The sequence below is a fragment of the Budorcas taxicolor genome, chromosome 1 (assembly GCF_023091745.1).
Source record: "Budorcas taxicolor isolate Tak-1 chromosome 1, Takin1.1, whole genome shotgun sequence".
NCBI classification, from domain to species: domain Eukaryota; kingdom Metazoa; phylum Chordata; class Mammalia; order Artiodactyla; family Bovidae; genus Budorcas; species Budorcas taxicolor.
In genome coordinates, this window is record NC_068910.1 from 204,702,889 (window position 1) to 204,728,418 (window position 25,530).

At 39.9% G+C, this 25,530-nt stretch overlaps 1 protein-coding gene and 1 non-coding gene across 2 annotated transcripts in view; both read right to left on the reverse strand.

Annotated features, from left to right (window-relative positions):
* DSCAM (DS cell adhesion molecule) overlaps positions 1 to 25,530 on the reverse strand; it is a 678,525-nt gene that overhangs the window by 531,031 nt on the left and 121,964 nt on the right. The gene's annotated exons all lie outside the window — the stretch shown is intronic.
* On the reverse strand, positions 12,921 to 12,993 carry TRNAC-ACA (transfer RNA cysteine (anticodon ACA)). The gene has a single exon. It is a non-coding gene; the product is annotated as a tRNA-Cys (tRNA).

The following is a 25,530-nucleotide window of genomic DNA, read 5'->3' on the forward strand; positions in this document are numbered from 1 at the left end:
GACATGGGTTCAACCCCTAAGTCAGGAAGATCCCCTGAGATGGGAATGGCTACCCACTCTAGTATTCTTGCCTAGAGAATTCTATGGCACATGTTTTGAACCCGTGTCCCTTGCGTTTGTTGGAGAAGACTCTTGGGAGTCCCTTACACTGCAAGGAGATCAGACCATTCAATCCTAAAGGAAATCAGTCCTGAATATTCATTGGAAGGACTAATGCTGAAGCTGAAGCTCCAATACTTTGGCCACGTGATAGGAAGAACTGACTCATTGGAAAAGATCCTGATGCTGGAAAAGGTTGAAGGCAGAAGGAGAAGGAGATGACAGAGGACAAGATGGTTGGATGACATTACCAACCTGATGGACATGAATTTGAGCAAGCTCTAGGAGTTGGTGATGGACAGAGAAGCCTGGCGTGCTGCAGCCCATGGGGTGACAAAAAGTCAGACACGACTGACAGACTGAACTGAAGCCCTGCATTTGCAGGTGGGTTCTTAAGCACTGGGCTCCCAGGGAAGTTCTCCTTCACTTTATCTCTTCAAATATTGCCTCTCCAACTGTCTTCTTCCAGAATGCCGATTTAAAATGCCTTTCTTTTTTCTTTTCTCTATTTCTTTTAACTTCTCTGTTCTCTCTACAACTTGGAGCTCCCTCACCACCCTGATCACCGTATTTTCTCTCTTGTACCAAATAAGAGTCCCAGAATCCTCTAAAAACTGAGAACAAAGAATCCTCTAAGACTGACCCCAAACAAACAACAAACAAACCTCAGACTAGACATAGAAGAAAGAGGAAGAGTGAAGAAAAAGTTGAGATGATGAATCACCCAAAATGTAACACAGAGAAGTAGTAGAAGCTGTAACTTCCACACCAATAGAAGAAATGGAGACAGCACTAGCAATCAAACAAACAGCAGGAAAGCTCGATAGGACAGAAGATGAATCAACAACACTGATAAATGGAAAATACCAAATAAGCCAGAAATTCAAGGAAATATAAATGTGCTTAAATGACCTACTAAAAATAAACAATGGTGTATCTTTTAAAAATGTCTTGTGGAATGTAGCTACAGTGCTCATTCGAGAGAAGTTTATGCTTGAAATGCATTTCCTTTTAAAAGAGAGAAGGACTGGAAACAAGTCAGCCAAAAATCAATTCCATAAACTAGAAGAATAAAGTAAACTTAAAGAAATTAGAAAGAAGACATGAAATACAAAACAAAAAATTAAAATGAAACGGAAGTTATATTACTAAAAAGACCAATGCTATAGGGAAAAAAAATCTCAACAAGTACAAATAATAAACAGGAATGAGGAAGAAGACATGACTATGGCTAAACTGAGTTCTTTTTTATTGATAGTCTTTTTATTTTTAATTCTGATGGTCTGTGAAATATTTTATTACATTCTGCTTGCGTGTGAGTGCTAAGTTGCTTCAGTCGTGTCCGACTCTTTGTGACCCTATGGACTGTAGCCTACCAGGCTCCTCATCCATGGGATTCTCCAGGGAAGAATACTGGAGTGGGTTCTCATGCCCTTCTCCAGGGGATCTTCCCAACCCAGGGATCAAACTCGAGTCTTCTGCATTGGCAGGCAGGTTCTTTACCACTAGCACCACCTGGGAAGCCCCATATTGTATTCTATAGTGGTTTAAATTACAGTGTTTCTAATATTAATAATACTGAGTACATGCTCTTGTCCCTGATGTCCCTGAACATATCTCTTCTCCAGTGTTTACTCAGAATTTTGGTATTTTCTTTGATGTACTTTTTTAACAACTTTATTTTTTTAGTTTTCATTTAATTTTTTAAATTTTATTGCAGTATAGTTGATTTACAATGTTGTGTTTAATTTCTGCTGTATAGCAAAGTGACTAAGCTATACAGAAACGCTCTTTTTCATATTCTTCTCCATTATGCTTTATCACAGGATATTGAATATAGTTGCTTGTGACCTCATTGCTTATCCACCCTATATATAATAGTTTGCATCTGCTAATCCCAAAGTTCTAGTCCTTTTAAATCATAAAAGAATCCTTTAAATGAAGAAGGCAACACTTTGGTCTTCTCTTAAAGCTCAAGGTGGGCCCTGCAGCGTACTGGGGTGAGGACAGAAAGTCTAGTGTTCCTCAACACCCAGAGGGCACTTTCTGCTAGATACGGGCACTGCTACTGCTCAAAGCCAACTAGGTTATGGGACTTCGTGTCAAGCTCTGAGCCAGAAGCGCCTACATAGCAGCTGTTTATATCTTTCCTCTTCCAGCAGGGAGGCTGTCATCCCTGTATTACAGGTGTGGAAACAGATGCTCGAGGACCTCAAATAGCACAGTCACGATTGTCCACCTAATTAGTGGGGAAACTGTGTCTCAAACTCAGGTATCAGTTCAAAACTTCTCCTAAAACTGCAGCTACTTTCGTGGTTTCCCCCACATGTGTGTGCGGGGGAGCTGGAATGAGGAGAGAGACATGAAGAAGTGGCAGATCACCATTTAAGCTTCCCTTCACTCTTTCCAAAAGGTGAATTTCTAGCTTTGTCCACCTGGCATGGGATATTTTCCTGCTATTAAATGGGCCCCCTTAGCACTGGAGCATTCAGGTTTCACACATAGATTTCACCTTGAAACAGATGGAAAGATATTCAAATTGGTAATTCATAGCTAATACTAAATTAGTTTCATTCTCTGTTAAAGCTTAACAATGACCTTTTTCATATTAGTAAAATGTATTTCTTTTAATTTTTCCTTTAAAAATATAAACTAGTAACTCAAGTATATATTTCACTTTCAAAGTCACATTTATTTGATTTGCTTCTTATTTTTAATTCCCTGATCCCATATGCTTGCATGATTAACAAATACTACTGAAATGTGTTTGGATCACAAGGTAATTACTTTAGATAAATGTCATTCTGTGGCTTAGGATTATGGTCATAAGTCCTGTTTTTAATGGTACCTGTTTAAGCCCTCCTTGGATTGGCTTGATAGTCTTGGGGATTATATGTAATAAAAACTCACAAAGTAACTCATTCAAAAGCCAGTTCCGATGTGTATATCCCTATGGCTGAGTTCATATCTAAATCAAAATCTTTATATCAAATATCAGTGAAAAGAGAAGAACCAGCATGCAAAATTGAGCTTAAATAATGAGAATGTTATTCAAAAAGCAGACATCAAAATGCACTTAAATCAAATGTGTTCACATGACTTTCAGCTTATAGGTATTTTTTAGAGCCAAAATATAGAACACACAAAGTATAAAAGACACAAAGAAACATATACTCTCTCTGTTGCATGCACACTTCAGATTCAGAAACCAAGCTAATATTTCCAGCAAGAAGGAGCAAGAACAAAACACTGCTAGGTTATATGTCATAAACATACCTGTAGTACACATATAACCTCAGTAACAATACCCAGACAGTGTTAAAACGCACCACTAAGCACAGGAGAGAGAGCAATGTGGAAAACAGACATGGAACACATAATGAATATTTCAGAGATTTCCAGTCACTGGGATTCTGCACACGTCTCCTGTACCTAAAGATAAGATCCGCAGAAAATGAAACTCTGGTTAGATAACATGAGGCCTTATTCATTAACACTTACTAGAAGTTGAGATGGTGTTTGAGCCTTGCCTGCCTGAAAGCAAAATGTCGGCATTTAAAACGAAGTACTCTAGATTTGGAAAAACACACAAGAGAGCAGAGCCTTGGGTGAGACAGAGTAATAGGTATATCAGAGTGATTGTCCTTAAGTAAACTTAGAGGTGACCTTAATATAGATGGTACACTGATATCTGAACAGTGGAGCAGACTATTAAATTCATGAATAGAAGGGAGAATTTAAATTTACTACAAAATTTTAGAAGGCAATAGAAAAAGAAAAGACCAAGGACAACTGACTGTAGGTGAACTATTGCAAAAAGTCCACTTAAGAATTCAGGAAAGTAGAAGATGGAATCATAAAAGGATGCCTGTGAAACCAGTACTGTATTTTCCAAGGGACCTGTTTTATACATGGAAAGTGATGGTATGTAATGGGTCCAGCCAGTGAAATAAAAGGCTATTTAGGGCAAGCACATACTGTGCCCTGCACAGTCCTCACTGGTTTCTAGGTTGAGAACAGATTATATTAACAATTCCAGAGTGGGTTTGATTTCCATTGATTTCCTGTTTGGCAATTTGACTCCCATTTGTGGCATATCAACTTTTGGAACTAAAGGCCACAAACGAACCCTCAGACAGGAAAATTCTTCTGGGCAGGGCCAGTGGAGGAAGTAGGCACCTCTTGTCCTCCTTTCCTCCTGACACATGACACCTAGCTCAGCAGTCCCCGGTGGTCAGCTCCCAACATCACTGCAACGCTGAGGACCCTGAGACCAGCCAGAGGAACAGGCAGCAGCAAACAGAAAAGAGCAAAGAGGGAGCGAATACCTCTTTAATTTTTAAAAACTTCTCCCAACCATATTGCTGTTTGTAACTTACTATTCCCACTACCACTCTCATACAGGTGTTTCAAAAAATGACATTTCATAGATTGGTTAGAAAACATATTTTTCAGTATTAGGGTTTTGGATTCTTAACTTACCTTCTGGCTATACAATCATCAAAACAAAATACAGTCACAGCCATTAAAAAATGTGTAGCTGAAGAACATTACAGTACACAGTCTCACAGTGTCTCTTTTTTAAAATTGCGGTATATATGCTTTAAAATGCTGTGTTAGTTTCTGCTGTACAGCAGTGAAACAGCTACATGTGTACATATATCCCCTCTTTTTTGGATTTCCTTCCCATTTAGGTCACCAAGAGCACTGAGTAAAGTTCCCTGTGCTCTACAGTAGATTCTCAGTTATCTATTTTATACATAGTATCAATACTGTAGATATATGAATCCCAATCTCCCAATTTATCCCACCTCTCCCTTCTTCTGTTAGTGTTTATATGTCTATTTTCCATGTCTGTGTTTCTATTTCCAATCTGCAAATAGTTTCACCTGTACCTTCTTTCAAGACTCCCCATATATATGTTAATAGACAATATTTGTCTCTTTCTGACTTACTTCACTCTGTATTACAGAGGGCAAATGACATGATTTCATTCCTTTCAATGGCTAAGTCAGTATCACATCCTGTGTTTTCAAAAACGTGAACTTTCTTTTGATCAGCCCACTGGCTCTAAGGAAATTCCTTGAGTCTTTCCTAAATTTTTAAGGAAACCAACATACCAACTGAATAATCTCAGAAGAACTGTGTTCATGTGCCTGTGTAATGAGTCCTCATATAGGGAGAAGGCAGGATATCGAGTAACCTGTGTGTGTCACCTTGTTTTACAGATGATGAAGCCAAATTCTAGAAATGTTGGCTGACGTGGCCCTTGTCTTCTTACTCGGTGTGATGCTGTGTAACCCATGAACCTGGTTATGGTCCATCAGCACAAAAGTCTTCTTGAAACAAACAAATCATTCCATTTGTGAAAGAATATCATCAACTTAAAAAAAAAGAAAAATCCCCAATGTTCTCATCACCTCATAGTTCCACCTCTATTTCATTCTTAAAGATGCCCATCAGTTCAGTTCAGTCGCTGAGTCGTGTCTGACTCTTTGCGACCCTATGAATTGCAGCACGCCAGCCCTCCCTGTCCATCACCAACTCCCGGAGGTCACTCAGACTCACGTCCATCGAGTCAGTGAGGCCATCCAGCCATCTCATCCTCGGTCGTCCCCTTCTCCTCCTGCCCCCAATCCCTCCCAGCATCAGAATCTTTTCCAATGAGTCAACTCTTCACACGAGGTGGCCAAAGTACTGGAGTTTCAGCTTTAGCATCATTCCTTCCAAAGAAATCCCAGGGCTGATCTCCTTCAGAATGGACTGGTTGGATCTCCTTGCAGTCCAAGGGACTCTCAAGAGTCTTCTCCAACACCACAGCTCAAAAGCATCAATTCTTCGGCACTCAGCCTTCTTCACAGTCCAACTCTCACATCCATACATGACCACTGGGAAAACCACAGACCCACATAATATGGTGACAAGGGATTGTCTATAGTGCAGCAACGTTTGGGGCCCACATCAACAAAGTCATCACATTTGTGCACTCATGTTCAAACTGAGTGCTTAGCATTTCAGAGTTTGACCATTAAGTATCACTCTGAATTTGGCAAGAAAAGAATAGTAAAAGATCAAAGGGGGTACACTTAGTGATCAAAGAGTTTCTGTGTTTTGAAAGGCAAGATTAATCCATGTTAAGGAATGGGGCAAAATTGCTGGTGTGGATGGAATTACGCCTCAAGAAAACTGAATGGAAAAGCAATTCTATATCAGGCAGAGAAAGACCTATAACTTGATCCCCATGGCCTATGAGTGTCATGTTGAAATCTGTAAGACAAGGAGCCCAGGAAATCTGATCATATTCCCATGAACCCTCCTGTTGGTTCCTTTCCTGGATATGATGTGAGGGTTTAGTTTAAGACAGAGCAGGATGGCAGCCTCAGCAGCCTCAACTCAAAGAACTACATGTGAGTTACAGGTCACTGGTCAGGCCTGGGAAATAAACAAATGACAAATATTTGCAAATCTGTCTGCAGGTCAGATGGAAGACAGTTTGGATTTTGCTTCAGACATGAAACTGGAGTGTAAAATGACAAGGCCTGAAATCAACTCCCATCACAGAAGTGCTGGGAGATGCTTGGGAAAAGCATGGAACTGAGTAATTAGCAAGAATTGCTGGATATAAGGAAAAAGCAAAGGGTGCCACGGTGATGTGAGGAATCTGGGCAGTTTGTAAAGCATTTCTACATCCATCAGCATAACTAGCTCTCACTCCATACCTATCACTCAAAGAAGATAAAGGGGCTCTGCAGAGCCAGGTCAACAGGCCCCATCACTAGACTATGCACACATCATCAGAAACCCTGGAGAATGTTTTCACAGGTAACCATCTCTGGGGTCCTGTGGTCCAAGTGATACTCTAGAGGTGGGAACTGTGAATCTGAATGGTCAAAATCCATTTTGATGACTCTGATGATTCATAGGTTTAAGAAGACAAAAAGGAACAGAGAAATGGGGTGTACCAGAACCCATTAGATCAATGAGGAAATTCTATTACATGTTAAAGAAAAATGCTCACCAAGACCTATGTTCAAAAAATTATGAGTAATAATACGTTTCTTTTTCAGTATGTCATTACAGTGGCAAGGAACATGGATGATGTCAGAGAGGGTTTGTTTTTCCTTGTCTAATAGGAAAAGTGTTGAAGGGAGGAAGCCAATTCTGACTCCATGTTGGAACTGTTTCTTTGATGTGCTTTACATTGCTTTAGTTATTATAATCATATGAATGGCCTGCCTCAGAGAATTCTGCCCCTCTGCCTGACTGTTAAGCTAAAGCTGCCTTTGTTCAGAGCCCCGTAGCTTGTGGATGTCAGGAAGGAAGAAAGTAATACATCCCCTGCCTGAGGTTTGCCATTCTGGGAGATGTTTGCAAGAGTAACAGCCTTTTCACTTTGCTTCCTCACCTCCCCCCATCTCTGATCTATAAAACCTCCTGGCATCCAGACCCTGATAAGATGGTTATTTTGAGGGGCTAGCCTGTCTTCTCAGTCTCCTGGCTCCTCAAATAAAGTCTCTTCCTTTCCTCAACGCCTCATTTCTTGGATTCATTGGCCTGTCATGCGATGTTCAGAGCAGGCCTGGACTTGGTTACAAAAGGAAAACAACCCCACGCACTTATCATCAGTAGTGATGGATGAAATGAGAAGGTCGTGTCTGGCTGTTCAACATCCCAGAGGCAAAGCTGGCTAAGGAGAGTAACAAAGGTGCATCTAGGAGGAAACACTCAGAAACTCCTGGCAAAAGGTCCATCAAAGGACAAGGAGGCTTTAGACCAGATTCTCTAACATGAGTGAGTGTCAGAATCACCTGAGGTTGTTAGAGGGTGGGCTCTGATGCAAGAGGTCTGGGGCAAGGCCTGAGAGCCTGCATCTGCCACCAGCTTCTAGCTGATGCAGAAAGACCCAGCACACATGGCGGGTGTAGTCAGGCATTCCCAGCAGCACAGCAGTAGATACCTACTAGGAAGGCAGACAGCGTGCAAAGACCCAGGCTTGGAGCCCGGCTTTCATGGGGATCCACTGACCACTGCAGAAGGAGCCTGGTCTCTCAGTATCGACACAGTCCTCAATTTGTTTCTGACACAAATTTCTGTAACTGACAATCCCAGATTCCAATCATAAAATTAAACTACAGGGGAAGGCTGGGCACTAAATGACAGAAAAGACTCCATCAGGGCAGCGTCCACATCACATGATATCTATTATAATGCAAAGAGAAACCAGGCACTGGTTCCACCGCACAAAATTTAAAAGAGCAGATGAGTGGTTCAGGGGTTCATTAAGGGACACACCTTTGCCAAAATAAAAAAACAAATCTAATAAAATCATTTTACTTAATTAAAAAAAAAAAACCTAAATAATAAGCTTCCCTGGTGGCTTAGATGGTAAAGAATCTGTCTGCAGTGGAGGAGACCCAGATTCAGTCCCAGGGTTAGGAAGATCCCCTTGAGGAAGAAATGGCAACTCACTCCAGTATTTTTGCCTGGAGAATTCCGTTGACAGAGGAGCCTGGCAGGCTTCAGTTCATTGGGTTGCAAAGAGTCAGACATAGCTGAGTGACTAACAACATATACAAAGAGAATAATATCTCTGGGAGGAAATTAATAATAACAAAACCTGTAATAACCTCATCAATGAAACAAGGATCCAGTGGAAAGAGTACAAAAAAGGTCACAGATCATAGACTTTTAACTGGAAATTACCTTGAAATCATCTTATTTTTACCCACACATTCTTTTCTGATCAGAAAGTGAGGGCCATGTCTGAGTCAAAAGCACGTAATTTTCATGACAAAATCTGGGCTGTAACTCTTAACACTACACATTTTTCCTAACATAAATGCTAATCAACACACAGATTTTTTAAATGAGATGTTCATAAGTATAGGTTAATTACATTATGTATTCATGTTGGAAAATGTTTTCTGTGTTTATTGTTTCATACAATATTTTATTTGCATCAGTTAATTAAAGAAAAAAGAGAATGTATAATCCATAACTGGCTGGATTACCAAAAGAATGAAAGTCCACAGTCTTTATCACAGAAAACTAAATTTGCCGTTTGGTATGTCTTTCCCCAATTCTAATAAGGCCACCAAATAACATTATCTCTACATAACACACATGTATTATTGAAATCTCATAAGACTCATCAGTGATATAATGACTAAAAATTTTTTAAGAGGCTGGAATTTAAGACCATTCAAATAGCAATGTTCTGTTAAAAAAAAAAAAAAAAAAAAAAAAAAAAACAACATTCTCTGATTTACAAACCAGGGTTTCTTTCATGCATTTTGCAAAGATTTTGGGGCCTGAGCTGGAGTTGAAAGTTAAACATCTATTTGCATTTGGTTTAGGAAATCCTTGTCACCTTTCCATGAAATTTCAGCTGTCTCAGTGGATTTGGCAAAGTTCAAAGCCCCCAAGCTCAGTGAGCGCATTTTAATCCCTGCCAACAGTCAATCATTTGATTCTGGAGCACAAAGAGCTGATCCTGGTGCAGCACTGCCCACACAGCTACGATTTCACAAATCCTTGTTTTCACCTGCTTCCATTTACTGGGATGCTAGGGGTCCAGGTACTCAGAGCCTTTGCAAAACTGATACAAGGAGAAATGAAAACACAAACTCCTGCTCAGAAAACACTGACAAGCCTTTCCCTTCTCCTCTTGCCCGGTGAGCAAGTGACACTGTGTCTGGCTGTCGGGCCAGGACTCACATCATCCCTGATCTCTACACCTCAGATCCACACCAGGGACTCTGGGGACCGCTTGACCACCCTGGGGAGAGGCAGGGGCCATTTCACCTCTGTCTCCCCTCCTTCAAGTGCACCACATAACCTCATGACATTATACATCGTCACATGTTCAGGAAAAATTACTTTATGAATATTACCTGGTCAATATCTACATTGGTCACAAAATCTTTAAAAGAAGGAATATGTTTGTAATTAATCCCACATATGGATCAGGATGGGAAAAGTTTTTATAAGCATTGATGGATGTCATAAATTTCAGCTAGTGGTGATAAAGCAAAATTGTAGTGAAATTGCCATTTTTAGAACAATAGACTTCTCCCTGTTGGAATCATGGAGACTCCTTACTTTTGTTTTACTACAGGTTCATAAAAAATGATTGATAAAATATTTGACTAGAAAAGTAAAAAATAATAATTTAATATATGCAATTACAGTATAGAATGCTCATAGTCTAATCTTTCATTCTCCCATAATCTAAACAAAACAATAATAATTTTTTTCCAGGAGTGCTATTCAAATTTGTTCTATTCTACATGTGGAAAATACTTGAAAAGAAAAATAACTGCATCAGAACAAAGGAAATTATTTTGACCAAGGATGAAGAAGAAAAACTTTATTCTCATAAATAAGAAAGTGAAACCATTTACGTGAAGGAAAAGAAATCACAGTCAATTATTATGATTCTGTAGTCTTACTTTCAAGAGTCAGATTTTCCATCTTAATAAATAGAAACTCAAGGCTATTTACATGGAGAAACAAAAAGACTCTGGCAAGTTATCTCATGCAACACATCACAGCCCTGCTGTTGTAGCCCTCTCCACTTCTCTGAACCATTTTTCAAAGACTATGAAAATAATGATTATTCACAATGGAATTGTAATCTATCAACAATTCACTTTTTCCATGGGAATAATCAATGAAGAAACAGCAATCTAACCTGAAGCTCTCATCTCCAAAAATATGATTTTGATATTTTGGCAATCAACCCAGTACAATGAATGTTTTATTCATGCTTCTCACCAAACAAAATGAAAAAGTAAACAATAATGGATTACCATCCTTTTCAGCCATAAGGTATCTCATCTAAGAAAATTTTTTTTAAAAAACGCAAGCTTATAATTTTTGAAATCATCTTTAAAAATGAATATGATGTTATCAAATGTGTGAAAATGATGATGTACAGAGCTTGGAACCTAGCACCTATAATCATCTCTAAACCATTTTCATCACTATTTTAAAAATAATGGATACATTATATTCTTTTGTCCTCTGGTGGCCTATGTCTGGATAATAGTGGCAAAATGTCTGTACCAGTGGACTGTGCCTATTTTTAATCCACCACTATAAATTAACACACCCCTTTCCCTCTATCCACCAGCCTATTTCAGGATTCAAAAATAAATTTAAACATGAATTCTTCTTTCCCAGAGTTGAATGCATGGGGACTGGTAAGCAGTTTCTGCTGTTTTTTTAAGGCAGCCACAAGAGTGATCTGAAGCCCCAGGGCACCTAAGAAGTAGACTCAAGATGAAACAGTTTCCATGCCTAATGGAAAGGTCATACCTGGGGTCAAATGCCTGGATTTTTATACTGTGTCTGCAGTTTACTCAGGAATATGAAAAGAAAGTGAAAGTTAGTCACTCAGTCATGTCTGACTCGTCGTGACCCTATGGACTGGAGCCCACCAGGCTCCTCTGTCCATGGAATTCTTCACGCTAGAACATTGGAGTGGGTTGCCATTTCCCTTCTCCAGGAGATGTATATACAAAGAATATTAACAGAATGTTGGACAATGACACTTTGGAGAAGGTGAGTTTCCAAAATCCCCTCAGTGATGCTCCACCGTTGGAACCCCTCTCTACCCAGACTTGGGCACATTCAGCATTCACAGATGTCTGCAGGACTTCCACCCAGGGCACTGAGGAGGGGATTCGATCCTTGCTGATAAATCTGAAGCCTCTGTGAGCACCAAGGAAGTTAACCACACTCTCAGATTTCTCATACATAAAGTGGTGGGAAGAACAGCCCTGTTATCACAGAATCACCGAGAAAAGTAAATGAGATGACAGATTTAAAGGCTTAACACAGTGCTGGGGCCGTAATGTATCACTTGCCATTATTCTGAATAACATGTCTCAAAGTCAAAACTATGGCAAAACTAGCAAGAGACCATACCTTGTGTCTTACCTTTTTTAAAACAAAAATTCTTATAGTTATTAACTTTTCCCTCCCTTTTTTATTGAGATACAATTTATTATGTTTAAGGTATACAGCATAATGATTTGACTCACATGCATCATGAATAATTAAGTTTACAGAATATCCATCATTTCATATAAGTACAAAGTAAAAGAAAGAGAAAAAGAAATTTGTGATAAGAACTCTGATTTACTCTCTTAACAACTTTCAGATATAACATAGAGCAGAGTTACTTATATTAATCATGCTGTACATTGCATTCCTAGTATTTAGGATTCTGGCTTAACATCTGGCTCAGTCATAAAGATTCCACCTGCCAATGCAGGAGATGTGGGTAGGATCCCTGGGTTGGGAAGATCCCCTGAAGAAGGAAATGGCAACCCATTCCAGTATTCTTGCCTGGGAAATCCCATGGACAGAGAAGCCTGGTGGACTGCAGTCCACAGGATCTCAAAAGAGTCACACATGACTTTAGTGACTAAACAAGAACAAATGGTTTATTATTCTATAATTGGAGTTTATAACTTTGACCATCTTCATCTACCTCCCACTCCTCTCCCAACTTCTGCCTATGGGAACCACAAATCTGATCTCTTTTTCTATGAGTTTGTTTGTTTGCTGGCTTTTAATTGAACCCTGTTAGCTCCTGATGCACAATACATGGACAATGCTTCTCTTACATTTCAAAGAAATCACCATGATAAGTCTAGCTATCATACGTCACCATACAAAGGTGAAGTGAAGTCACTCAGTCGTGTCCCACTCTTTGTGACCCCATGAACTGCAGCCCACCAGGCTCCTCCATCCATGGGATTTTCCAGGCAAGAGTACTGGAGTGGGTTGCCATTTCCTTCTCCAGGGGAATCTTCCCAACCCAGGGATCGAACCTGGGTCTCCCGCATTGTAGGCAGATGCTTTTACCATCTGAGCCACCAGGGAAGTTACCATACAAAGGTATTACATGACTTTTTATCATATTCCCCATACTGTACATTTCATACCATTGTTTTACTTATTTAGTAACTGAAAGTCTGTGCCTCTTAATCTCCCTTACCTACTTCTCTAATCCCCCCTACTTCTCTCTTTTTTGAACGTTGTGCTACAATCAAGAGTTCTGCACAAACACTGTAAGTCTCATTTCTTAGATAAGCAAACAACTTGGAGCGTCCATTTCTTATCCAAGCCATCCAGTTACCCTGGGTCGGGGCCAGGGTCCTTCTCTTTCCTCATTTCTGCCTCTGAAAGATGTATTCTACACAGCTTGTCAAGAGGAGGTGGAAATGAATCTGAATCAGTTCAGAAAGTTATCTTAAAAGAGAGTAGAGGGGAGAGAGATTAAGAGGTGCAAACTTTCAGTTACTAAACAAGTAAATTAATGGTATCAAATGTACAGTATGGGGAATATGATCAATAAGAAGTCATCATTCTTCTTATTTAATCTGAGTGCTTGCTTTGTGCAGTCACCGTCGGGGTGCTGGGGACGCAGCAGCAGAGAGCGAAGCCAGGCAGATCTCTGTCCTCCAGGAGCTTTTTCCCCTCCAGAGAGGATAAACACAGAGACACATCCTGGCCCCCAGGTATGATCGTGCTCAGAAAGGAAGCACGGTGGGAGAGATGGGGCTGGGTGCTAGAGCCAGGGCCCTGAGGGGCTTTCAGGAGGAGACAACCAAGGGCGGAGTGAGAGTTGAGCCCTGGATTTTCTCAGGCTCAGAGAAAAGTTTGGGGCCCATCTTCCATTTTTTTCAATGCCCCCTTTCACATAAAGAATTATCTTTTAGAGGAAGATTTTCTGAAAATATTTATTTATTTGCATCAAGTCTTAATTGCGGCATGCCAGATCTTTCGTCCCACGTGGGCTTCTCTCTAGTTGTGGCTCATGGGCTTAGTTGCTCTGCTTCATGTGGGATTTTAGATCCCTGACAAGGGATCAAACCCATGCCTCCTGCATTGTGAGGCAGATTCTTAATCAGTGGACTGCCAGGGGTGTCCCACATAAAGAGTTCTCTGACTTTGTAAATTCTTTGACACTACCCTCAATTTCACAAGTGTGATATGAATAAATAGAATTCCAGGGTTTTGACAAGCAGTACAATAACTGGAAAAAAGGCGTGACCATCTTCCAGTCCAGTGACCCTCTGGTCCTGATAAGGGGACAGTGCCCAGGGAGGCAAAGGTTCCTCACATACACCTGGGGCTGGAGGAGGCGATAAAATGCTCGGCTTTGGACTTCCACTTTCTGTCTGGTTCATTCTACACCCAGTCTATGGTGACAAAGCTTCTCCTGATGACTGACATCTCACATAGGTAGCAAAAGGAAAAGTCTGTGATACAAAGATTCCTCCTCACACCCCTGTTAGGGAATTAGCTGAAAGCCTGATTCCAACCAATTATGTTTGCAGGGAGAAAAAAACACAACTGCAACATATTAAGGAAAGCAAATGTAGACAGGATCAGGATTTCAGCTGACTAAATTCACATGCAGAAACAAAAGACAACCCTCTCGAGGTTCACCATGATTACTAACTTTAATAATCATCTAAAACCTCCTATCAGGGAGACGGGATAAAGGATGGAATAAAACAAAACACAAATCTTCCTTCTGGTGAGGAAAGGATTTGGAAGCACAGTAAATCTGTTTCCATGACACCAAAAATAAGCAATAGCTATAACCACCAAAATCACTGCGGGTGGTGACTGCAGCCACAAAATTAGAAGACGCTTGCTCTCTGGAAGGAAAGTTATGACAAAAGTAGACAGCATATTTAAAAGCAAAGACATCATTTTGTTGACAAAGGTCCATATAAGTCAAAGCTACGGTTTTTCCAGTAGTCATGTACAGATGTGTGTTATATCATAAAGAAGGCTGAGCATTGAAGAACTGATGCTTTTGAAGTGTGGTGCTGGGGAAGACTCTTGAGAGTCCCTTGGACAACAAGAAGATCAAACCGGTCAATCCTAAAGGAAATCAATCCTGAATATTCAATGGAAGGACTGAGGCTGAAGCTGAAGCTCCAATACTCTGGCCCCTGGTACAAAAAGCCAATTCATTGGAAAAGACCCTGAAGCTGGGAATGATTGAAGGAAAAAGGAGAAGAGGGCAGCAGAGGATGGGATGGATAGATAGTATCACCAACTCAATGGACATGAAACAAATCATGGACAGCAAACTCTGGGAGATAGTAGAGGACAGAGGAGCCTGGCATGCTTCGGTCCATGGGGTCCAAAGAGTCGAACACAACTTAGCAACTGAACAACAATAACAACAACATAACTGCCACAGCAACAATGAACTTAGCAACCACATGCTACCTCAACACACAATGCTGGTTTGTTACAAGCCTCCTTACCATGAGGGCCCACATATTCATTTGATTGAAGTTGGAAAATATCATTTAACTTGTATTTCACTGCAGTATTATAAACATTTGAAACACACAGAAGGTCTGACCTGAGAGTATAAATTACGCTGTGAGAAGGAAAGTGTGAGCAGGATTGAGAACCCTGGAGGAATTCTATTCCAGATGAGTTCAGAAAGAACCCAGTGAGTCATCACCTCTGAGTCATGGACCCCCAAGTCCTTCCAGGGATGTGTACATAGCTGTGGTGGGGACATACTGAATTTAATTTAATGATTTCCATTGCAATCCCTTAATCATATGCCAAGTATGTGTTGACAGTATGAATGGTCCAGGGAATTTGGAGAAGATGCCTTGAATTTCTATGCCATTTAAACAGCTTACCAATCATTTCCCTATTGGTCAGCTTATTGAATCCTTCTAATATATCTGTGAAACAGATATCAGCCCCATTTTACAAATGAGATAATTGCATGCCATATGAATTGCATAGTTTGCCCAAGAAAGCATAGCAAAGAAGTGGCAGGGCCTGACTCCTACCTTACTCTACTAGGACCCTTTCCCACAGCCCAGTACCCAGTGGCATTCAGAATTGCTACATATGCTCCATTTAAAAAGGCGGCCCACATCTTCCAGGAAAGGGATAATATCCCAATAGAGTTTTAGCACCAAACATAATTTTGTATTTTTAATCTGACCTTCATATATGTAAATAGTATACTTTTTTCAGGCAAGAAATTAGCCTTAGAATACGCTGGTTCCCCAAGGTGTTCTGATACTTTTCCCAAGTCAAGATAGAGTTATTCCAAAAAGCTAGAAATCACCATCTTTATAGGTGATGGACAAAGAAACCCCATTAGCTACTTATCTATCAAAGTCACACGGTTGCACAGGCTTGTGCATCTTAATGACATTTTTACTAAGCTGAAGAGACTCAAATTGGCAAAAGAAAAAGAAAAAAGGAGAAAACTGACTTGGTTTGGGGCAATGGCTTCCTTCTGCAATTAAAATAAAATGGGCATTGCTCCCTTTAGCCTGCAGGGCTTGGCTTCATTTCTCCCCTCTGGTCTCTCTCACTTCACCTACAGCCGACCTCCTCCTCACCTGTACTCTCTGAAACAACCATTCTCTCTGTTCTTCAAGTGGATTGGGCTCCTTCCTGCCTCTGTGTCTCTGCTGGCTTCAGAGGTTCCCTCTGTTTCTTATGGGGGGTGTTCCTGATGCGGTTCCCTCTGCCTGGCTTCTGCCTTCTCATTCAGGTCTTGACTAAAGTCTCGCTTGCCCAAAGAACCCTTAGAGAACTCTTACCATCTCTTCTATCATGTCCTACCAGTCCCCTGGGTCATTTCCTTCAGCACATTTGTCAGTATCCTCCTAGATTACATATACATTTGTTGTCTTTCTCACAGATTGTGGCTCCTACAAAAGCACAAATCTCAGTATGTATATTTCTGTCCCAATCCTTGTGAGCCTTCATAGGAATGCCCCAGAGGCACTTGGTAAATATTTGTTGAGTCAATGAACAGCAGACAATGTATTAGTGACTGAATTGAAATAGGGTTTGGGAACATGCAAAATACATCTGTCTAATTTAAATGTTTGAAGAAGCAAAAAAGGTCCTGAATTGTGCAAAATTAGGACAAAAAAATATTTTCCTCTCAAAAATGAAGTTTGGAACTGCCTTAAAAACTTTTTTATTAATTTACACCATACTGAATATGTGTTAGAGAGTGTGTGTGTGTGTGTGTATATATATATATATATATATGTATTTACATTGGAATTTCACAAAAAAAGCTTTTAGCTATATTACTTTGAGTGAGTAAGTGACGTTGCTCAGTCGTGTCCGACTCTTTGCGACCCCATGGACTGTAGCCTACCAGCCTCCTCTGTCCATGGGATTTTCCAGGCAATAGTACTGGAATGGATTGCCATTTCCTTCTCCAGAGGATCTTTCCAACCCAGGGATCGAACCCGGGTCTCCCGCATTGTAGACAGATGCTTTACCATCTGAGCCACCAGGGAAGGTACTTATATTGGAATTTCACAAAAAAAGCTTTTAGCTATATTACTTTAGATCGCTGCTATTAATACTTTTAAAAATCATTGGCCCATGGGATGAAGCATAAATTCCTAGACTTATGTCATCCTGATGTGGTAGCCTCACCTACCAGCCTTCCAATCCCCACCTTCACGTGAGGTACTTCAATATTATGAAACTGTGTGCAAAGACCTGAAAGCATCATTCAGTGTCATGGCTCTGGGGAGAGAAACGTAAAGGGTTGTGTTTTGTCCAAGATCACTGGTTAGTGAAAGGCAGAACCAGGATCAGGAGCCCGTTCTAACTGTATAGACCACGCTTTCCATCGTCAGTCTTTCCTTTCTGTAAGCAGAGATCCAGTGGAGGGTTGGGATGGTTGAGATGGTTGGACGGCATCACCAACTCAATGGACATGAGTTTGAGCAAGCTCCGGGAGATGGTGAAGGACAGGGAAGCCTGGCGTGCTGCAGTCCACGGGGTCCCACAGAGTTGGACTTGACTTAGTGACTGAACAACAAAAACAAAATAAAGCTGATTCACTTAGCTACACAGCAGAAACTAACACAACATTGCAAAGTAACTGCACTCCAGTAAAAAATTAAATTTAAAAGACAAATAAAAATAAACAATAAAAAGGTAATCTGGGACAGCACAGGGCTCATGGTAGTTTCATCACAATAGATGAACAGAGAAGTGGATAATTATGTTTGCCTTCTTTGCATTAAGAAGTTTCTAAGGAAAGGCACATATTGGGGTTTTAAAGATTCATCTCCCCTGAAAGGCATGCTGCTGGCTCAGGCTGCTGAAGGCACAGCCAGACTGCCCCTGCATGCAGGTGCTGTGTGGCTAGGAATATGAATGAACTGTTGAAAAGATCAAAACCGCACAGAAAGTCAATATGTTCTTCAGAACCACTCTCCCCCAACACACACAATTTATCCTTCCTGATAACTTATTTTCACTATAAACAACTAGAGCCATACTTTTTGTTTTTTCTCCCTTGGAATTTGGTATAAACTCTCTCCTGGAGGTGGTCTGAATACACTGTTGAACATATGTGAAATTTCCTCCTTGCTGTTAAAAGACCCCTGACTTTGATTAAATATGATTTCAGCATAACAACATGGTGTTGTTTTGATCTATTTGTAATGAGGTTATTCAAAATAGACTGAGCTGTTGACAACATCAAAATTACTCAGATGCACACACCCACATATGTGTAAATATTTATATAGGGATAGTCACTAGAAAACCTTTTTGATCCAGAAGAAACTAACATTTGTTACTTTCTAGTTTACTTCCATTTAATCCATACAATCTGTAAAATGATAGGTACTTCTTAAGTGAAAAGGTTTCTTCCTTTGAGAGGAAAGATTTAATATTTTGCTTATCAGAACAGCTCGTGTTTAATTCATTGCTTCTCCTGCCAACTCTTTAAAGAAAGGACAATTATCAACCAAAAAGAGGAGGCACAAGTCAACCATGTTCATTCTGGTTCACAAGGGGACCAGATGCAAATTCTGCTTAATGTTATAGTGAAAGGAAAGTTCTGACAACACATTTTTTCAAAATAAAGGAGAGGAGGAAAAAAAGAGGAAGCAAGCATATTGCAACATCACAACAGTCCTAGGACACAAGTGTGACTGATGATAAAGTCTTTCGCCAAAGTTAATTGATGCTGTGGTCCGGATGGAGTTTCCTGGTGTCTAGTGTCACCCTGATTGCTGCAGTAAAATGTGGCCTCTTTGTTCTGTGTTGTGTGTGTGGCCTTTTTCTTATTTCCCAGCTGGCTTCTGGCTTTACCTTGGACAAAGTCCAAAGAGGGGGAGCACTCTGAGGAAACTGCAGCCCCTGAAGTAGTTTTCTAGCCCTGTAGGATGGAAAGGCTTGAAATAGTGTGTGAGTGTGAGCAAGAATATTGATAAATCAACACAGCAAACTTGCTTGCTCCATAAGAATATGTACTACCACCTATAAAGGGGGTGTTCTAGAAAAACAATTTTATATCCACAGAATTGGTAATACTATCAAACTTCCTGACACATAATTTTCTTGCTGTTGTTTAGTTACTAAGTTATGTCCAACTCTTTTGCAATCCCATGGACTGTAACCCAGCAGGCTCCTCTGTCCATAGGACTTCCCAGGAAAGAATACTGGAATGGGTTGCCATTTCCTTCTCCAGGGGATCTTCCTGGCCCAGGGAGAGAACCCGTGTCTCCTGCATTGGCAGGCAGATTCTTTATAACTGAGTCACCTGGGAAACCCTGATACATACTTGCAAATACAAAATTTCTTCCCCTAAATGACAACCTTTTAGAAAGTACTGATTTTAAAGCATATTATAACCAATATTCTGATTTCACTGTTGGGTGGAAGTTGATAAATCTGAGGCCACTTATAAGCCTCTGATGCTCAATCTTGGTCAAAGAGTTTATTGTGTTTTTCAGTTATTCATTTATTCTGTTCGGATAAAAAGAAGGAAACTTTTGACTGTTCAGAGTTCTATAGCATGAGGAGCCAATGTCTTTCCTTGAAAGGTTGGAAAAAGTAAATACGTTGTATGCTTTACAAGTAAATATCTTAGAAAAAAAAAGCAACAACAATGGAAGAAAACAGAATACAGAATTGTGGCAATTCCTTGCAGCAAGAAAGCATTCTTGAACATTAATCCTTCAAAACAATCCAGATGATAGTAAATTTACATATTAAGAAAAACTACTGAACTCTATTCAGACACATTTTAAGGGAAATAGAATGCTTTTCCTGTGATTTAAGGCCCAGCTTGTATTAGTTTCATAGCTAAAGATCACTCTTTAGGATAAAATAAAAGAGCTCAAAAAATAAAATGCATGCCTCATTTCTTGAATTTTTCATACAAATATATACATAGTGGCTCAGGTCCCTTAGTGTTCCAGAATCCATCCCAAGATAGTAGGTGAGTCCATGTGAGGCTCTAGTTAAAATAAATAACATTGCCTTCTGTATTCGTCTTGCCCTTAAAACAAAACACCTTGTCATTCTCTTTGTAATGAAAGCTCTTCCAGATTATATATAATTTCTTTTTTTTTTACCAATACCAATAATCTGACATATTTGAAGAATCTTCCTCCATGTCATACAATGCTCCTTTAATAAATAATAAGCACTGACAACAAATGGAAGGTATATAGGCAGTCATTTCTAAACTAGTTTGTCTTTTGCTGGCTTAAACTACCTTCTGCCTGATCAGATGTCACTGTCATGTCTCAAGTGTAAATGCTAGACAAGGCAAATCAAAATAATGTACTTTCCAATGTCAATGTTCAATATACAATGGCCTTGTGTTTTTTACATGGAAGCTTGACTTCTTGTAAAAACATCCTCTACAAGCAAATGAAAATTAACCTCATTGAGGCAAGATGTTAATAGGGAAATTGTAGGAAAAGGTAATGAGCAGTGCATGGGGAATCTGTGTTATTGACTCTGCTTTACTATGAATCTACAACTGTTGTATAAACAAATTCTACTAATTTGTAAAAGGTAAGTTTTAAAAAAAGATTTGCCAATCTTGGTTGGCAGCCATGAACCTTTCTCCATTAAGCCCACTCGGCCACTGTGTACATTGTTTGATTAGACCTACTAGTATTTCACTGCGAAGCTTTGCATCTATGTTCAGGGGAGTGGTTCTGTAGTTTTCTTGTAATGTCTTTATCTGGTATTGATATTAGGGTAATACTGCACCCTGCTTATTTAACTTCTATGCAGAGTACATCATGAGAAACGCTGGACTGCAAGAAACATAAGCTGGAATCAAGATTGCCGGGAGAAATATCAATAACCTCAGATATGCAGATGACACCACCCTTATGGCAGAAAGTGAAGAGGAGCTAAAAAGCCTCTTGATGAAAGTGAAAGAGGAGAGCAAAAAAGTTGGCTTAAAGCTCAACATTCAGAAAACGAAGATCATGGCATCTGGTCCCATCACTTCATGGGAAATAGACGGGGAAACAGTGGAAACAGAGTCAGAGTTTATTTTTGGGGGCTCCAAAATCACTGCAGATAGTGATTGCAGCCATGAGATTACAAGACGCTTACTCCTTGGAAGAAAAGTTATGAGCAACCTAGATAGCATATTCAAAAGCAGAGACATTACTTTGCCAACTAAGGTCCGTCTAGTCAAGGCTATCATTTTTCCAGTGGTCATGTATGGATGTGAGAGTTGGACTGTGAAGAAAGCTGAGCGCCGAAGAATTGATGCTTTTGAACTGTGGTGTTGGAGAAGACTCTTGAGAGTCCCTTGGACTGCAAGGAGATCCAACCAATCCATTCTGAAGGAGATCAGCCCTGGAATTTATTTGGAAGGAATGATGCTAAAGCTGAAACTCCAGTACTTTGGCCACCTCATGCGAAGAGTTGACTCATTGGAAAAGACTCTGATGCTGGGAGGGATTGGGGGCGGGAGGAGAAGGGGTCGACAGAGGATGAGATGGGTGGATGGCATCACTGACTTGACGGAGGTGAACCTGAGTGAACTCCGGGAGTCGGTGATGGACATGGGGGCCTGGCGTGCTGCGATTCATGGGGTTGCAAAGAGTCGGACACGACTGAGTGACTGAACTGAACTGAACTGCTGTCATAAGAGGGAAGGAAAAAAAAACAACGTATCTTCTATTTCTATTTATAGGAAGAAACTGTAGAGAACTGGTAAAATTCACAAGAGAAACCATCTGGATCTCGTGTCATCTTTTTTGGAAGGCTATTAATTATTGACTCAGTTTCTCTAATAGATACAACCCTATTCAGATTATCAATTTTTGCTTGCAGAATTTTGGGAGTTTGTCTCCAAGAATCAGTTCATTTAATCCAAGTTATCAAATTTGTGGACATATGTCTTTTCATAATATTCCTTTATCATCATTTCAGTGATCATAGGATCATTAGTGATGGCCCTCTTTTATTTCTATTATTAGTAATTTGTGTTTTCTTTTTTCTTGTTAACCTAGATAGATGTATACTAATTTTATTGATCTCTTCAAATAACTAGGTTTTAGCTTGGTTGATCTTATTTCTTTTGGCTTCTTGCTCTCTATTTATTTATTTATTTTTTTCTTGTCTTAGGCTTACATGTCACTTCTTTCTCTATTTTCCTAAGGTGGAAGCTTATATGACTGATTCTAAATTTTTTTTCTCCTCTAATACATGCATTTGATGCTATTAGTTTATGTTAAAGCAATGCTTTCGTTGCATCCCACAGCTTCTTATGTTTTAGCTTCATTCTAATTGAGTTCAAAATATTTTTAAAATTATTTTAATACTTTTTCTGTGATTCGTGTGCTGTGTAGAAGTATATCTTTATTCCATACTGCTTCTCCTTTCTTAAAGTGGATCCAAGTTTCTGATATATGTCATTTTCCCTCTTGCCAAATAACCTATTTTAGTATTTTCTATAAGGCAGGATTACTGGGGATAAAGTCACTCCATTTTTATCTAAGAACATATTTCTGCTCCATGTTTGAAAAATCATTACAATAGATGTCGAATTCTATATTGGTATTTTTGGTTTGTTTGTTTCAATACACTTTTTATTTCACTGCATGTTTTTGCTTATACAATTTGTGGCAGAAAGTCCATTATAATCATTATCCTAGTTCCTTTACAGGTAAGATTTTCTTCCCCTACGGCTTCTTGCAGTGTTTCCTCATTTTCTTTCATTTCCTGAAGTTTAAATATGACATGATTAGGTATAGAATTTTTGAGTATCTTGCATGGCTTTCTCTGAGACGTTTGCATCTGTGACTTGGTGTCTGCCATTAATTTTGGAAAATTCTCAGCTATCATTTCTTTAAATATATCTTCTGCTTTTATTTCTCTTTGCTCTCTTTCTGGTATTCACATTGTGCCGATGTTATACCTTTTGCAAGTTTCCCACATTTCATAGATATTCTTGCTTTTTCACTTTGCCTTTAAGTTTGTGAAGTTTCTATTGACATAACCTGAAGCTCACTGATTCTTTCTTGATTGTATTCGGTCTACTAATGAGCTCACCAAAAGCATTCTTCAATTTTATTACATTGGTTTTATTTCTAATATGGCCCTTTTAATTCTTCCTTAGACTATTCTTCTCTCTGCTTACATTGCCCATCTGTTCTTAAATGTCATCTACCCTTTCCATTATCAACATACTAGTCATAGTTATTTTAAATTCCATTCTGTTATTTTTAATCTCTATGTCATACTTGAGTCTAGTGTTGACTTTTGTTTTGTCTCTTCATATGTGTTTTTACTTGTCTTTTACTCTTTGTATTGACAGACAGACATGTTACATAGAGTGATAGAAGCTGGGCTAATTAGTCTTTTAGTGTGAATTTTTATGAGTCTGGTGAGGATCCAGGTTGTACTTAATGTTTGGTATAGCTGTAGATGCCAGCTGTATCCGTTTCCTCTAATATCTTTCTTCTATTTTTTGTATTGCCTTAGAAATTCCTTCTTGGACACAGACTGTGTCCCACTGCTCTCTCAGTTACACTGATACTATTTTGGAGTTCTGTGGATGTGATGTGAAGCTGTTAGGAAAGGGAAGATTTCTATAATCTTATGATTAAATCTCATATGGGCTTCCCTGGTGCCTCAGACAGTAAAGAATCCACCTGCAATGCAGGAGACCTGGGTTCGGTCCCTGGGTTGGGAAGATCCCCTGGAGGAAGGCATGTATTATTGCCTGGACAGAGAAGCCTGGTGGACCATAGTCCATAGTGTCGCAGAGAGTCAGACATGACTGAGCAACTAAGCACAGCACACAGGATTAAATCTCATAATTTTAGTGTCTCTGAGTCCTCAGGTTATGACCTTCAGAAGCTTTTTTTTTTTTGCCTTTTAAAAACATTTTACCTCTTTTATGTGAATGAAGAGCAAAGTTATGACTTCCCTCATGACTCAATGGTAAGGAATCCGTCTGCCAATGCAGGAGACACAGGTTCAGTCCCTCATGTGGGAAGATCCCACGTGCCACAGCGCTACTCAGCCTGTGTGCCACGGCTGTTGATCCTACGCTCTAGAGCCTGGGAACTGCAGCTATTGACGCCTGCACGCCCTAGAGCCAGTGACGCACAACACGCGAAGCCACCACAATGAGAAGCCCATATACCACAACCAGAGAGGAGCCCCCAGTCCCTACAGCTAGAGAAAAACCTAAGCAGCAATGAAGCACAGCCAAAGACAAATAAATAAATGCAATTTAAAAAAAAGAGAGAGGAGAGCTAGAAGGAACTGCTGTGTCTAACTGCTCTTTCCTAGGTCAGAAAAGTCTCTGGTGAAGTAATTCCCCTTGGAAGGTAGTTTGGTGATGGAGAATGCACTGGATTTATTTCAGGTGGTTACTCTCTATTTGCTCAAAATAGAAGGGGATTTTCTTCGGTCTTCATTTGTGAACATGATGAAGTTGCTAAAGGTAAAGCCCAGGAAAGTCTGGGGGCAGCTCCCAGGAAATTTTAACTCTCAAGTCACCCACCCTTAGTCCCCAGCAATTTGCCGAACTTACCATTTAAATATTCCGGCCTGTTCTGTTTTCAGGAAGCTGGACTTGGCTGTCATTCCCTGTTTGGGCCACCTCTCCAGATTTCAGAGCAGTGGTTTGCCCTGTGACCTCAATTCTCTGAAGAATCTAAGAAAAGTCATTGACTTTCAGTTTGGTCAGCTTTTTTCTTGTTGTGAGGGCATAAATAGTAACTTCCAAGCTTGATACATGTCAGGGGTGAAAGTCAAAGTCAGCACACTTTTCCTGTAAAGGGTCCAGTAGCAGAGCTTTGGCTTTGCAATATACGGCATTGCTGCTACTCAAATCCGAAGCTGGAATGTGAAAGCATCTATAGACAATATGCAAATAAATGAGCATGACCGCACCCAATAAACATTTATTTACAACAACCAGTGGTGAGCTGAATTTTGACCTCTGGGCTATGGTTTGTAGCCCCTGCTTTAGACTAAGGACCACAAATTGAAATGCCGCCAAGGGACAAGATGATGCAAACATGAGCAAAATTGGAAAGATTTTAAGTGAAAAAAAAAAGAAGACTCTTGAGTTATATATTAAACACTTATTCT